Genomic DNA, 13,642 nt, shown 5'->3' on the forward strand with positions numbered 1-13,642 from the left:
AGATAAGCTAAAAGCAATGTAACCTTTAAAAAAACATCAAGCTGCTATTTAGCTACTGCACACATTAGCTATCTGACACCCCAGGCTAGCAAAGTGGATGATGCAAGTGTCTAACCTTTAGTGCAAATATATTTGTATGTGAATTATCCAAGCTTTGTGACCTGTGGCTTCCTATCCAAACTCACCTTCCGGCACAGAACATGAGATGAGACACTTTCAAATCACAGGAAGCAAAAAATGAAGGGGATTTGGCTAGAGAATGGGAGACAGAAAAATCATATAGCAGGGAACAGGGAAAGTGATTCAGGCACTGCTTAATGAAAATGGGAGGCATGCAAGGAGCTGATGCAAAGCATGACAGCAAGAAATATGAAGGAAATATAATGGAAAGTTGTTACATCAATTTAGACCTCCTCAGGCACATGGACCAAATGCTTTTAAATAGCCTGTGAGGCCACATCCCCCTTCTTAATGTCCAGTCAGCTATAAGTAGAAGATTGTAGATTAAATAAATACCATTGCAAATGACAACATTCATCAGTCTAATTACCTGCTTTTTGCTGTAATTTATCTGACTTGCAAATCTATCTCCAGGAAGGTGGGAATAATTTAATTACTCCTCAAATGCAGGAAAACTTGGCAGACACAGATCTGTAGTTACAGGCACTGAAAGTGTTTTCAAGCATAATATAATGAGGTATTTTATTCAGGTAATACTCTGGGGGTTCTTGGTTGGAATCTCTTGATATTATGATGTACTGTTCTGCTCCATATTTGTTCTGCTCCATATTCACACATAGAACATATACTTGTTTCAGCTTTTGAAAACAACCTTTTAACCAAACAAGCATGCAAGATACTGCATGCTTGTTTCACTTTAATGTTTGTGCACACTGCGTTGAGTCTGAGCAGAAGGCAACAACCTATAATTAGTAATGATGAGAGATCTATAAATACATTAAATATTCTTTTTGTTTTCCAGGAGATTGTGTGACTTTGGGTTTTCTTTAGCAGGAGAACTGCACATTAGTCTAGTAAATGATATTAGTAACAGACTCAGGCCTGTTCTTCACTAGCAAGAGATACTCCCCTTAGGCAAGGTAGGATAAATAGGAAAGGCATGCAGCTATATCCAAGGGAGGTTGTAATTTCTGTGGCAAGTCAACTGTCTTTGGGCTTTAAAGTGGTTTTTTTATAGGACTGAAAACTGAAAATATGAACATAGAAAGTCTCTGCAGACTAGGGGGATGTAGGCAATGGCTGTTGTGCAATTCATTTAGTAGAGGCAGGCAGCTGCCTTCCAGACCCTCTCCTGCCAGAACAGAGAGGAGTTTAGAGGGGAAAGGAACTTAATTCCCACAGTAGTGTGTGGAGATGTGGAGAAGCATTACACACACTTAGCTGCATTATATCCTATTTTCCTTATGTGATAATCCTCACACTATGCATATACATAAATAGGTATTTGTTTTTAGCACAGCCTTCTTCCCAGAAAACTATTTTGAAATGCCTTTCAAATAATTTTCTACCTAGCAATTTATCTTCTTTTGATATAACAATGATTGTTCATGCAAATGCAAGGCAAGCTGAACACGGATATCTCTCCAGGATTAGAGCTGCTGAGTGTCCAGCCTGGGAGACCAGCTTCAGTAATAGCAACACATCCCTAAGCAGAAGGACAGCACCTGGCAATGCACAGAACACATGATTACTGCAAACCACAGATTACAGCCTTCTATGCCCTCCTTGTCGACTGTATACACACTGGTGGCTCTCTCAGAAACAAGCCTGAAGCAACCTGACACACAGATTAGGAACCCACTACCTTCATAACAAGCCTCCATTTCAGATGTAGTCAGCCTGCAAGGCCTGCCTTTCTGTTCACCTCCATAGTAAAATACTTACTGGATTTGAAAAAGAGAGTTGTTTAAGATCTCTGGTTTAACGACTCATAGTCCTTGGGACTGAGTTTGGAAAAGCTTCATTGACATCAGTCTAGAAACAGTTCCAGCCATGCTGCCTTACACAGGGGATGGGACAGTGTCACTGAGAGCAGCCAGGATGAAGTGCCAAGTTTCAGCTTGTGTCAGAGTGATGCTGACTGCACCCAGGCACAGCTCTGTCATTGCAGCCTGTCCAGTGCCTGGCTGTAACCCCTCAGAGTATCCTTCCCAGCTTGGCACCCAGAAGGAGCCATACACATTGCCCTTGTGCATCCTCATGACAGATAAACTCAGCATGGGTTGGGGTTTTTTAATTCCAAACTGCTTCCAAACTGCTGCATAACACAGTCTGTCTGTCTGTCACTGATACTTGAGTGCACCCTGACCCAGTATTGGAGGGGGCCATGAACCTTCAGGGGGGTTGACCAGAGAGGGTGTGGAGTGTCTCCCACTGGAGAGACACAAGAACCATCTGGACACAATCCTGTGCCATCTGCTCTAGGACAACCCTACCTGAGCAGGGAGGTTGGACCAAATGACCCCACTTTGGTCCTTTCCAACCTGACCCACTCTGTGAGTTTGTGATTCAGTTAAGTCAGTTTTTTCTTGAAAAAAGGCCGGGCAAGTAAAAGACATCTCACTACAGCTCAGGTAGGATGACTGTGTACCATTACCATGACCAGGGACCTTTTTCCTCTTGATCCTGGTGATGAGCACCTGCCAGTGTCACAGGGGAATATGGTACTATCATGGAAATGAGAAAGACACAGCAGAAAAAAAATTTGGAAGGAAATTACAGTAAGAGGAGCAGAGGTTATAATAAATACATAGCACATAAACACGTGCAGGCTTGGCACTGTCTGCTTGCACACAGACTCCCTGTCCCCAGCCCAGCTCTGGCTGCTGGTGGTGGAGCAAGAATCCTCCTCCCACTGGCACTGGCTGCTGGCACCTGGTGACCTGGTCAGTCTGGAAATGGCAGGGACAGATCAGTGTTTGTGCTCGATGTGCTCGCAGCCATGCCAAGCCAGCTGGTTTCCACATGTCTCTGCTATTTGCTCTCTCCAGCTCATTAGCTGGTGGTCAACACAAGCAGCAGTGGTACGGGGCACAGCTCTGGGTGACACTGCTGGTCTCACGTCTCACCTGCTGCAGGTGTGGGCCAGACCTGTTACTCCTCCTTCCACTGCTGCCAGTCCTGCCCACAAGGGAGCTCTCCTGGCCCTCCATGGCTCCCAGAGAGTGCAAAGCCCGGGCAGCTGGGGCAGAGTCATCTCTCCCCATCAGTTGGAGGCTGGATAAGTTTAGCCATAGCCTGAGACTTCACTCAAGGGACACCAGGAGCTGCACAACAAGCTTGTTACATGCAGATAAGGCAAAAGTCACATTAAATTGTGCATGAAATAAAAACTGACCCCCGGTGGAGGTGGCAGGGTCAGGCAGCTGAGCCAGCCTTACCGGGGCTCTGTCACTGCATCCTAATGCCAATGCAATTTCCACAGCCTCCAGCTCCATAATCTCTCCTTTGATGTGACTCAGTGATCTTTTCAGGTGGTTAATTCCAGAACCTGATCTGCTTTAGCACTGGAGAAGGTTTATACCTGACCTGAATCTCTGCTTCTTTACACAGAGCTGATGAACCTTCATTTTATCCCTCACAGTTTCGTGTAAGGGAAACTGTTTTTCTCTCACTTCTTTTCACATTTCAGATGTCTGTACAGCATTATTATATTCCTGTGGATTTTGGCTTTTTATTGAAGTGATATGAGAGAGGGGAAGAGAGGGCATACCAAGAAAGGGATATTTAGAGATGTCCATATTAAATTATGGGGAAACAGAGCAAATACTTGGTATGTGTATGTGCCAATGCCAAGGTAAATACATGTAGGTGGATGCTGTATTTTCATATTTACAAAAAATGTACATACATAAGCACAAACTATTTTTCTTCATAAAAATGCTTCATTAACCAATTGCTCTTTTAATGCTATATGAAAATTCCCCTTTGAAAAAAAAGAAGGAATTTTGAATGCCTCTAAATGCAGTCAAGCTGAATCTGAACAAAGTCTCTAAGAAGGGACCAGGGAAGAGTTTATTAATTCTCTTACTGAGCCTTGTGAGCCTTTCTTTCAGAGCACCTGATCCCAGAGCAGGATACTGGCACACATTCCTCAGCATCCTGGTCCTATACAGCAGGCTTTATCTATCTGCTTTTAATCTAATTTATAGATCATCAAGAATACAAATATTATATGAATACATGGTAAAGGAGTCACAGAGCACAGCAGTGTGGGCTAGTGCCTGAGCAGAAACCCCATAATCTCCAGACCCCATTTGTCATAATGCCTTTAGCTCGTCTGTGTGTTTCTGCAGCCACTAAAGCTGGGTCTCTCTAGGCACCAGACACCAGATACCCAGTGCCTCCACAGGCATGGAAGAAGTGATGACAGCTTTGGCTGCTGCTCATGTCCTGATTGCACTGAGGCAGGGGATGGCGCAGTCCTGGGCTTTACTTGTCCAGCATCTTCATCTCTGCTCTGCACGGAGGACTTGTGCCCAGATACTTTTTAATGGGTGAATAGAGCTCAGACCCAGACTTAAAATATGGCTCAGGCATACACTGGACAGGTGCTATGCTGCTGTGTTGGCCTTGTTCTGGCTACAGATTTTGTGTGGCCAAGCAGCACTTTGGGTTGCAGATAGCCAAAAGTCCACCAGCTCCCTTTGGGGCCAGTTGCTGGCCCATGAGACCGCTGATCACGTTCCCTTCGCTTTGCAGAGTTTACCAACAAATCCTCTCTCCAAGGCAACTCAGCTCTATCCTCTTAGCTGATCTTCTCATGGTTTACACTGAACTGAAAAAGGTCACAATTGTGCCATTCTCTGAGTATGAAGAAAAGCTCAGTGGTTTTCTTTCTGTGAAGCCTGAAAGGCATTTCAGATCTTGAACTGCTGGAAAACCAGCAACCCTCCCCATGATTTAATTTTCAAAGGCGTTGACTTAATTCCCAGAAGACAGTGTTATTGCTGGCAGTAATCAAGAGGGCTGTGCCTAAGAAGAATAAGAATCCCCCTCCAACTAATTTTTACTGCCTAAATACATGAGAGCACAAAGCTCTGCAGAGAGAGGGTAGAAATTCCCTCTCCCCCTTCCTACCCCAGATCTGTCCTAGTGGGACAGATCCACAACTGCTTCCCACCAGCTTTACTATAGTGTAAATGTACTGACCAAAAGACATCATCTCTTTAGTCTCAATAAACTTAATTCACCTCTACATCCTGCAGATAGTTCCTACTTTAATCCTATAGTGCTAGGCTTAAATGACAAAATGATCAGAGGGGAGACCTGGGGGAAAAGTAATGATTTCTAGCTACTCAGAATCCCCCTTGTGAGGGAGTCATTTGCTCTGTTTGGAGATGCATGTTTCCCCTATTGCAGGGAAATAGGGGAGAGCTGGCATTTCCAGTCATCAGCTCTGAAAGGCAAACTGAGTGCAGCCTGTCTGCTAAAATCTGGCAAGGACTGAATTATGCAGAGAAGAAAGAAGGACCATATCATTTGCACAGCATGCTATATATTTTCTTTCTCTGTGTTCTTGTTATGCCTCAGCAGTCTTCTCTACCAAAATACTGAAATACAATCCTTCCTTCTGAGAACACAGTGAATAATTCTTTTCCAGATAAATTCAATCCCAGGAAAGCCACTGATCTTAATGGCAGAGTAGCTGATTGAGCTAAGTCTCAATCCACTTAATAGCCAAATAATCCGAAATCTGCTATTAAAATTTTCATCAAAAGATGCTGGCAGGGAAAAACAGACTTCTGGTCTGTCATGCAGTAACAGTTCTTGCATGAGACCATTCCCTTAAAAGGGAGGCTTTTCTGTAGCCAGGATGCCTCTCTGGCTGGGTGGACCTTGCTGCAGGTGCCCCTCCTGTGTGCACTGTGGCAAGTCAGAGCTGCTGGCAGTGCGTGGGCTGGCCAGCAGCGTGTGGCTGTGCAGGGCACACGGCTGCTGTTGTCAGCCACCTCCAACGCCTCTCCCACAGCAAATGTCATATAAGGGAGAACTGGAAAACACATTTGACTTACAAAACTATTCCCAGTCGCCTTCTGTAGAGTCTGGTGCTCTACCTCCTCCCTGCTAGCGGACCATATTTACTTTTTCTGCCTTCCATTCCCTCCCTACATCAAGAAGAAGGCGACCATTCAGGCCTGAACTGTCACTACACCTACTTTATTATTTGTTTTCTGCATTGACAAATGTATCTGCATTAATAAGTCTTAAATACTGTTTTTCCATTATGTATTGTATTTACTATTTTCTTTTAAATTTTAAATGTGTCTATATTAAATATTTAGTTTCCCTAAGGTTGATATATTCCTCTGGAATTTTATCATCTTACCTGCATTTCTCTTGTTTCTTCAATAATAAAAGTTTTCAGGACTGAAGGGAGAGTTTGGCCACTTAAGGATGGTTTCAGTTTTTCTGAGAGCTGCTGAGAAACAAATTTGTAGTTGATATGATTCCATGTTAACAGAGTTTGACCTTATCTGAGCACAGCCTTAAAAGGAAAGTCTGTTCAGTCTCAGGCTTGAGAGTACACAGACATGTGGACCTTATGTAAGTAGTAATAAGTGCTTACAACATTGCTCAGATATCTTCATTGTTCATAGCTGTACTTTTGCAATACTTTTGTTTGTTCAATTTCCTTTCTCTACTGTAATCTTAATGTAGTCATAATGGATTTGATTATATGTTGTTGCTCATTCTTGGCTTATTACAAACTGCTGGCAAACAATCCATGGCTCAAATGTACTCCTGCAAAATCAGCTGCTTAATAATGCCAAATAACAAACAAGTCCTTGGTGCAGAATCTGTAAACCGAACAAAGGGACACATCTCTGCAGTATGCTAAACAAGATTCTGCCTGCACTTAGCAGCATGACTGACAGGTGAAGATAAAGGGCAGCAGTAAAGAAAACTGTTTTTTGAAGCTTACACAAAATACTTTTTTCTACAGAGCAAGCATCACAAATATAGCAGAAGTGCTATGGACTAGCACACAGGATGCGTGAAAACTTCTTTGGCATGACCTGGATGTCTGATTTCAGCCCCTCTCATGAATAACACCCTTGTCCCAAACTTAAAACAGTACAAAGCCTCACAGTGTGTTTGTGCTCTTCTCCTCCTGGGAGACAACAGTCTCGACAGAAGATGCCTATTTGTGAGTCATTGGATAAGGGAGGGACCAACGCTGGAATTTATAACAGCTCTGTGAAAAACCCAGCTCCTCATTTCCTTTCCATTTTCTCAGGCACTTATAACAAGCTCACTTTTTGAGTCAGATGCAACACTATGTTCAATCTTGATATTTTATTTCCTTCCTTATTTTTTAACAACAAAATTAAAATAAGCCATCTATTTATTAATTTCACTTCTGAGACAACTTGGACACCTCCGTCACTTTTATCTGCTATCTCTTCCCTTTTGCTTGGCTTGTAAGCTCTTTGGGCCAAAGACAGGTTTTCTCTGTAGTGTTTTCGATTGCCAGAGTAATAAGAAAAGAAAATAGTAATTATAATCTGCTGGTGTTTGTTCATAATAAATAAATGCTGAATGTTTCCTCAAGTGAACAAAACCACCATATCTCACTTTTAAAATCCTTAGATTTGAACTAATCACTCATGGAGTAATTTTCTATGAATCTATGTGATTTAGACTTGCATCGCTGTGGAGGACATGCAAGCACAGACTGAAGCTTGTTTGCAAAACACAAGCACATGTACTCCTAGTGCTGGACTGGGCCTCCAGGGAGCAAGTGATGGCTGCCCAGACACAGCTGGGTGACTCTGTGCTGATTAAATTCAGGGGTATTAATGCTGACTGTTTCTTTAATCTGCTCTCATTCATAGAGTCTGAGCAATGGTCTGAAACATGACTGCACTCCCTGGAGCAGAGAACTCCTTGTTCATGGACTGGGATTATAGGTGCAAAGAGGGATTTCTTCATCCTTACCTGCATGAACCAGCCAACACCAAATCATTCATTAACATAAAATCTTATCACACTGATTTTACAGACGCTGATATATTTTCCAAACAAATCCATGAAACCCTTTCAGTTTTCCCCAACTCTTCACTGAGTTGTGTTACTGTGGCTGTAAGCAGCACAATGTGTAAACATTAAAAGGTCACCTCACAGCAAGCGAAACTGTGTGAGACACAACTGGCCATCAGTAGGACAGAGATAAAATCATAGAATAGTTTAGGTTGGGAGGAACTTTTAAGGTCATCTCATACAAACCCTCTGCAGTGAACAGGGACATTTTCAACTAATCAGGTTGCTCAGAGCCCCATCTAACCTGACCATGAATTTTTCCACAGATGGGGCATCTACCACATGAGCAACCTTGCTCCAGTGTTTTATCACACTCATTGTGAAAAACTCATTACTTATAGCTAGTCTGAATCGACCCTCCATCAGGGTTTAAAACCATTGTTCCCTGTTCTATCACAATAGGCCCAGATAAAAAGTTTTTCACCCATCTTTCTTGCAGACCCCCTTTAGCTACTGGAAGGTATCATGTCTCACTGGAGCTTTCCCTTTTCCAGGCTGAACAACTCCAACTCTCTCAGCCTGTCTTCATAGAAGAGGTGCTCCAGCCACTTGATAATCTCTGTGGCCCTCCTCTGGACCTGCTGTAACAGGTCCATGTCTTTCCCATGCTGAAGAAAAATAGACAAGCAGAGGGTCAGAAAATCCAGGTAGTTTCTTCCTGTTTAAAATATTTTGGAACAGAGGTCAGGCATGCATTCACTCAGAAAAAAAATCATCCAGATCCCATGATCTGAGCACACTGTCCACTGCCATGCAATGCTGTCACAAACATTGGCATGTCCCTATATCCCTACAGTTTGGCACACAGAAATGACCAATTTTATTCTGCATAGTTTCCAATACCTGTCACACATCCAGTATTTTCTTACCAAGGCTGTCACTGGAACCTGCAGAAGCTGAGTTTACTTGGTCACTCATGAGGCAATGCCTGCTCTGCACAATCCTGCATTAGGTTCCAGTTTTCTCCCAGGGGAAGTTCTCCTATGGCAGATGGGATTCCATTTCTTGTTTGTGTCCAGAGAATCTGAAAACAGCAGAAACTTTGCTTAATTGGGCTCTTGCAAAAATGAGCACTGGAAACAAAGCAAAAAACCCTTTTCTTCTTACAGGGGTGCTGGAGGCCCATTTGAAACAGAGAACTTACCTTTGTATGTGTGACTATCTGGCCGGTGTGTTCCATCCTCCCTGTGTGTGTTGGTCTTGTTCTTCACATGATCAAAGGTGGCTAAAGACCCAATGGCCCATAGGGCTGATCTTTGCCCAGCTAAGACCACAGCAGCTCACAATCCTTCAGCCTGTATGGGGTAAAGTTATACTCACTGACACTCCGTGGAAAAATTTAAGCTTGTTTCAATGAGATTGCTACTCCTTCACTGTATTTTCCTAGAATCACAACCCAGAAATCATATACAGTATTCTACATATATACAGCAATGCTTAAAAAAATGCAGTGCTGAAAAAAAATGAAGATCTTCTGTGTCAGAAAATTTTCTGCAAACCTTGCCTATTCTATTATTTTCAGCTACTGTCATCTGATCAGAAGTACATCTTTACAGACTAAAATGTATAGAATTGAAGGAAGCAAGCAAATGCTATTTTAGTGAGTTTATTATCTAAAGTAGGACTTCCATCTGTTTCAGACCTAATTATTACATCATTTTTATGTAGCTCAATTTACAATGAGTGAATTAAATGCTTGTGTGAGTGGTTCATACAATGTGAAACACAGCTGTCATTTTTATAGACAGAACAGGGCAAAATGTTCTCAATACACTGAATTTCATTTTTTCAACTGTGTATACAAAAAAAAATCCCTTTGCAGCAAATATTTTTCCCACTCTCTTAGTAATACACAATTGTATTTTGGGGAACCATACAGCACTTACTCAGATTGCAATAAAATGTAGGATATTTTCATCTGCCAAAGAAAAGACTGAATTTAGTGATCAAAACAGTGGTCTCTTTGAAAAGCATTCAGCTGGTTCTTCCTAACCTAGCTGTTGCCAAACAAAGACAGATTAAGATTAATTGCAGTAATTAAACAAAGGGACAGGCTACAGCATTAGTAGCAGCAATGTATCACATTCGTGGTTCCCAGATACTTTATTCAACAGGAAAACAGAAAATCACAGGAGTTCTAGTCAATGTTATGTATATTTTCTATAAGGATTAACTCTTCAGCTGATACCAGTTACAAGGCATGTGCATGTATAGTTTGCTACAGCATATCACTCTTCCAAAATCCCTTTAGCAAGTAAAAGCAAGCTAGATTTAGCACATATTTTTTACTAGATTATAACCCTCTAAAATAGTTTAATGGGAGCAATTTTTTTGAACTACCAATTTTTTACTTGCATTTCAAAAGTCATCTGACAAGCTGTAGTGAAAAGAGAGGTAGAATATAGATTAGGGTCTAGAAAAAGCTCTTGTTTCAAACTAGATAAGGAATAGTCACCATTTTATTTTTGTTTTCCCCTTATCCAACATTTTTTCTTGCTTTTGGGTTGGGATTGGGTTTTGGTTTTGTTATTGTTTTTTGTGTGTTTGCTTCAAAAGAAATGTACCCTGTGTGAGGCCAGTTTTGGTCACATCAAAGGTTCAGGTTACAGTGTCACCAGGCTCCCAGCAGGACACTGCAAATTAGCTGCATTGCACTCAGAAGGCTTGGCTGTGTATCCATTCTGAAAGCCAGGATACTGGCTGTTGTTTTCTCAGAATGAAAAACAAGACTGTTGGATCTCTCAAACACACACTCTGTCAGGGTAGAAAGCTAGATTTAAAAACAATTTTCATATTTAGGATATTCCAACGGATATAAATAGTATAAATATCTTGGACCAATAGTTTATGGACTCAGCATAAAAAAGCTTCTGCTCTTCCAGGACTTTTCCCATCCCTTTTGTCCCCACAGAGCTGAACATAAAAGCAGTCTCAGCTTAGCATGGAAATGTATTTTAGGCTAAATTATTAACAATGCAGACAGTAATTTAATTGACATGATCAGAGGTTATGTCAATTAAATTAAAAAAAAATAAAATTCCTCTTATGTCCACTTCAGTGTGGCACTGACACAACCTGTTTTGCTGGGGCTGGCACAGCTTAAGGCTTAGTCATTAGTCATTAGGACAGAAATACACACGTTAAGAAATCAATAGGCAGTTTTGCAAGCAGAGAGGTAGCAGAAAATAAACAGAGCTGTACTCTAGGAAGCAATTATGTATTTTCCTCATTTAAGCTTTGAACTGGAGAGTGAATCTGATGGTGGGAAGAAAACACTAAGCACAACTGAAGAGGGGAGAATGTGTCCCTTGCAAATAATTTCCCATGAATAGCTGCCTGCTCTGATATCTTTTGATCGAGCTATTTCTAGAGCTAACCCTCTGCTTGTAAATCCTAATGGTGTAAATACTTGATGCTAATCTTGTTTCAGAAATGTTTCATCTTGGCTAGGCATTAATAAACACTGTACCAGAAATGCTAGAAGTCCAGCCACGCACAAGGCCTTGCTATAACAGATCAATCAATAGTGGAGGGAGGTGAAGACCAGAATGATGTTTAGATGCCTTTGTGGTACTTCAGGCACATTTTGATTCAGCCAAGATCTGGTCTGGCTTTCCCTTTGCACAAGAAAATTTTAGCTTGTGTAAATGCTCACAGAAAACAACTGCTAGTTCACAGGTTGAAGTTTGCTTGATAAGAAAAGAAAATTTGATTTGGTGGAGAGAGGAAGACCCGTGTAGTGCAGTCATCCATCAGGACACTACAGATAAAGCAAGGGGATACCTGCTCTCACTCCAGCTATGAATTACAAGAATAATCATTACAGACCATTCGCTAATCATGTACAGAAAGGGGGTCTATTGTATAAGCCAAAAATGATTAATATTTGTAGATTTTTAAGTCTCCTTAAAGGAGTCAGATTTTCAGGATCCAAGGTCCTCAAGACAATCTCATTCTTCAGCTGTTTTTGAAAGCCATAATGTATAGATCACAGTCTGTTAAATAACAATGAAACTACAAGAAGCTGGGTCTTATTGCAGTGAATTATTTTTATTATTACTATTACTTGGATTGCTATTGACAAAGATTGGCAGCATGGGTGAAACAACTGGAGATAGGTCGCCTTTTTGAAGAAAGTTTTGTGAAATATGCAACACAAAAAAGACAAGCTCAGCTCTAAATAACTTCCACTCTCAATGATGCATTAAGGGGAGAAAGAGAAATATTACTTTTCCTTATTCAGTGCATTGATAGCATTGAACTTTCACCACTTATCTGCGGCTAAAGGCTGTCCTCACTTATGCCAAATAAAGGATATTAATAGCAACAAGTGTCACTGGACAAAAGTGGTGAGTGAGTCTTTGGTACAGCCTGTTATTGATAAGACTCTGATCCCCTGCCCAGCTGAAGAACAAGACTACAGCTGCCAAACAAAGCGCTTTTGTTTGATGTGGTAGCTGCAGCCATGCAGGGAAAGGTGCCAAGTATGATTCTGAAGTAGCCTTTTAATAGCAGATAGCTAAAATGAGAGGTTGCACTGAGTGGGAACACAGCACACGTGGGGGGAGGCAGTTTTGCTTGATGTGTGAAAGCTTACTGTTTATACAAGCTGATGCACATGGCATTACATAATTGTAATTGGATGCTTTTTTGTCTCAGGAGACATCTGAATTGTAGCTTAATCATTTGTACGTGACATCCTGCAGCTCCTATTAACAAAACAAAAGTTTTGAATTGTACAAAGATATTAAAAAATCCCAAATAAAGTTTAGCAGGAACCATGTTCACCTTTTCTTTCCATAGCTTTGCCTTAGACCCTCTGTAACCAGTGTGATGTTTATGGAAATGTATTTTAGGCTAAATTATTAACAATGCAGACAGTAATGTTGTGATTCTGGTTCAGTAATGTGATTCTGTTTCATTCCAATAAAGAAAAATGTACTGTAGGATAAAAGTCAACAACTCATTACACAAGTCACCATCTAGTGGTATGTAAGAACATGAACTACTGTTCTTTAAGTTTAGATGTTAAATAAACCTTGTGATCTTAGGGACTTAAAATAACCTCTTCAGTGCTGTTCCGAATGAATTTGTGAATGCATATATGGTCCATATGTGAATATGTACTCCATATATGTAGTTGTTACATATATGTTCAGTTTTTAGATGTATGTATAGTTGTAGTGTAGAGAGATATTAAAAAAAAAATTGGTATTACTCCATGCAAAGTTTAGTTGCAATAAAGTTTTATGTCATATATTTAAAATTATGGAGCACAACAGTTTGGAGGGTACATGTTTCTTAGCCTTTTTCTCTTCTCTGTATGCATTTATGTGTGTGTTTCTCCACGTGCATCTGTAGCTGTATTTATGTGCCTGTAACTGACGCTCCAGAGTGTCCCATGGAAGGGGTCTGTACTTCTTACTAGCCAGCTGAATTGCAATGCAACTCAGTGGTTTGCAGTGGCAAACTTGTGGTTTGCCAGTGCTATTTGGTTACTGCAGGAAGAAGTGACATCTCCCCCACTGCAGCTATCTGTTCCAAGAGAAAGCTATTAGGACTGACAGAGAAGCTCATT

The 13,642-nt window shown here is 41.2% G+C and overlaps 1 long non-coding RNA gene across 1 annotated transcript in view; it reads right to left on the reverse strand.

Annotated features, from left to right (window-relative positions):
- The window catches only part of LOC135297454 (uncharacterized), a 61,370-nt gene that overhangs the window by 17,242 nt on the left and 30,486 nt on the right, over positions 1-13,642 (reverse strand). Inside the window, exons 10-12 of the long non-coding RNA XR_010359461.1 lie at positions 9,209-9,359; positions 8,971-9,088; positions 6,350-6,439 (exon numbers count right to left, since the gene is read on the reverse strand). This is a non-coding gene — a long non-coding RNA (uncharacterized LOC135297454). The remainder of the gene's footprint in view (positions 1-6,349; positions 6,440-8,970; positions 9,089-9,208; positions 9,360-13,642) is intronic.

Source organism: Passer domesticus, chromosome 1, assembly GCF_036417665.1.
Source record: "Passer domesticus isolate bPasDom1 chromosome 1, bPasDom1.hap1, whole genome shotgun sequence".
In the NCBI taxonomy this organism is placed as follows: Eukaryota; Metazoa; Chordata; class Aves; order Passeriformes; family Passeridae; genus Passer; species Passer domesticus.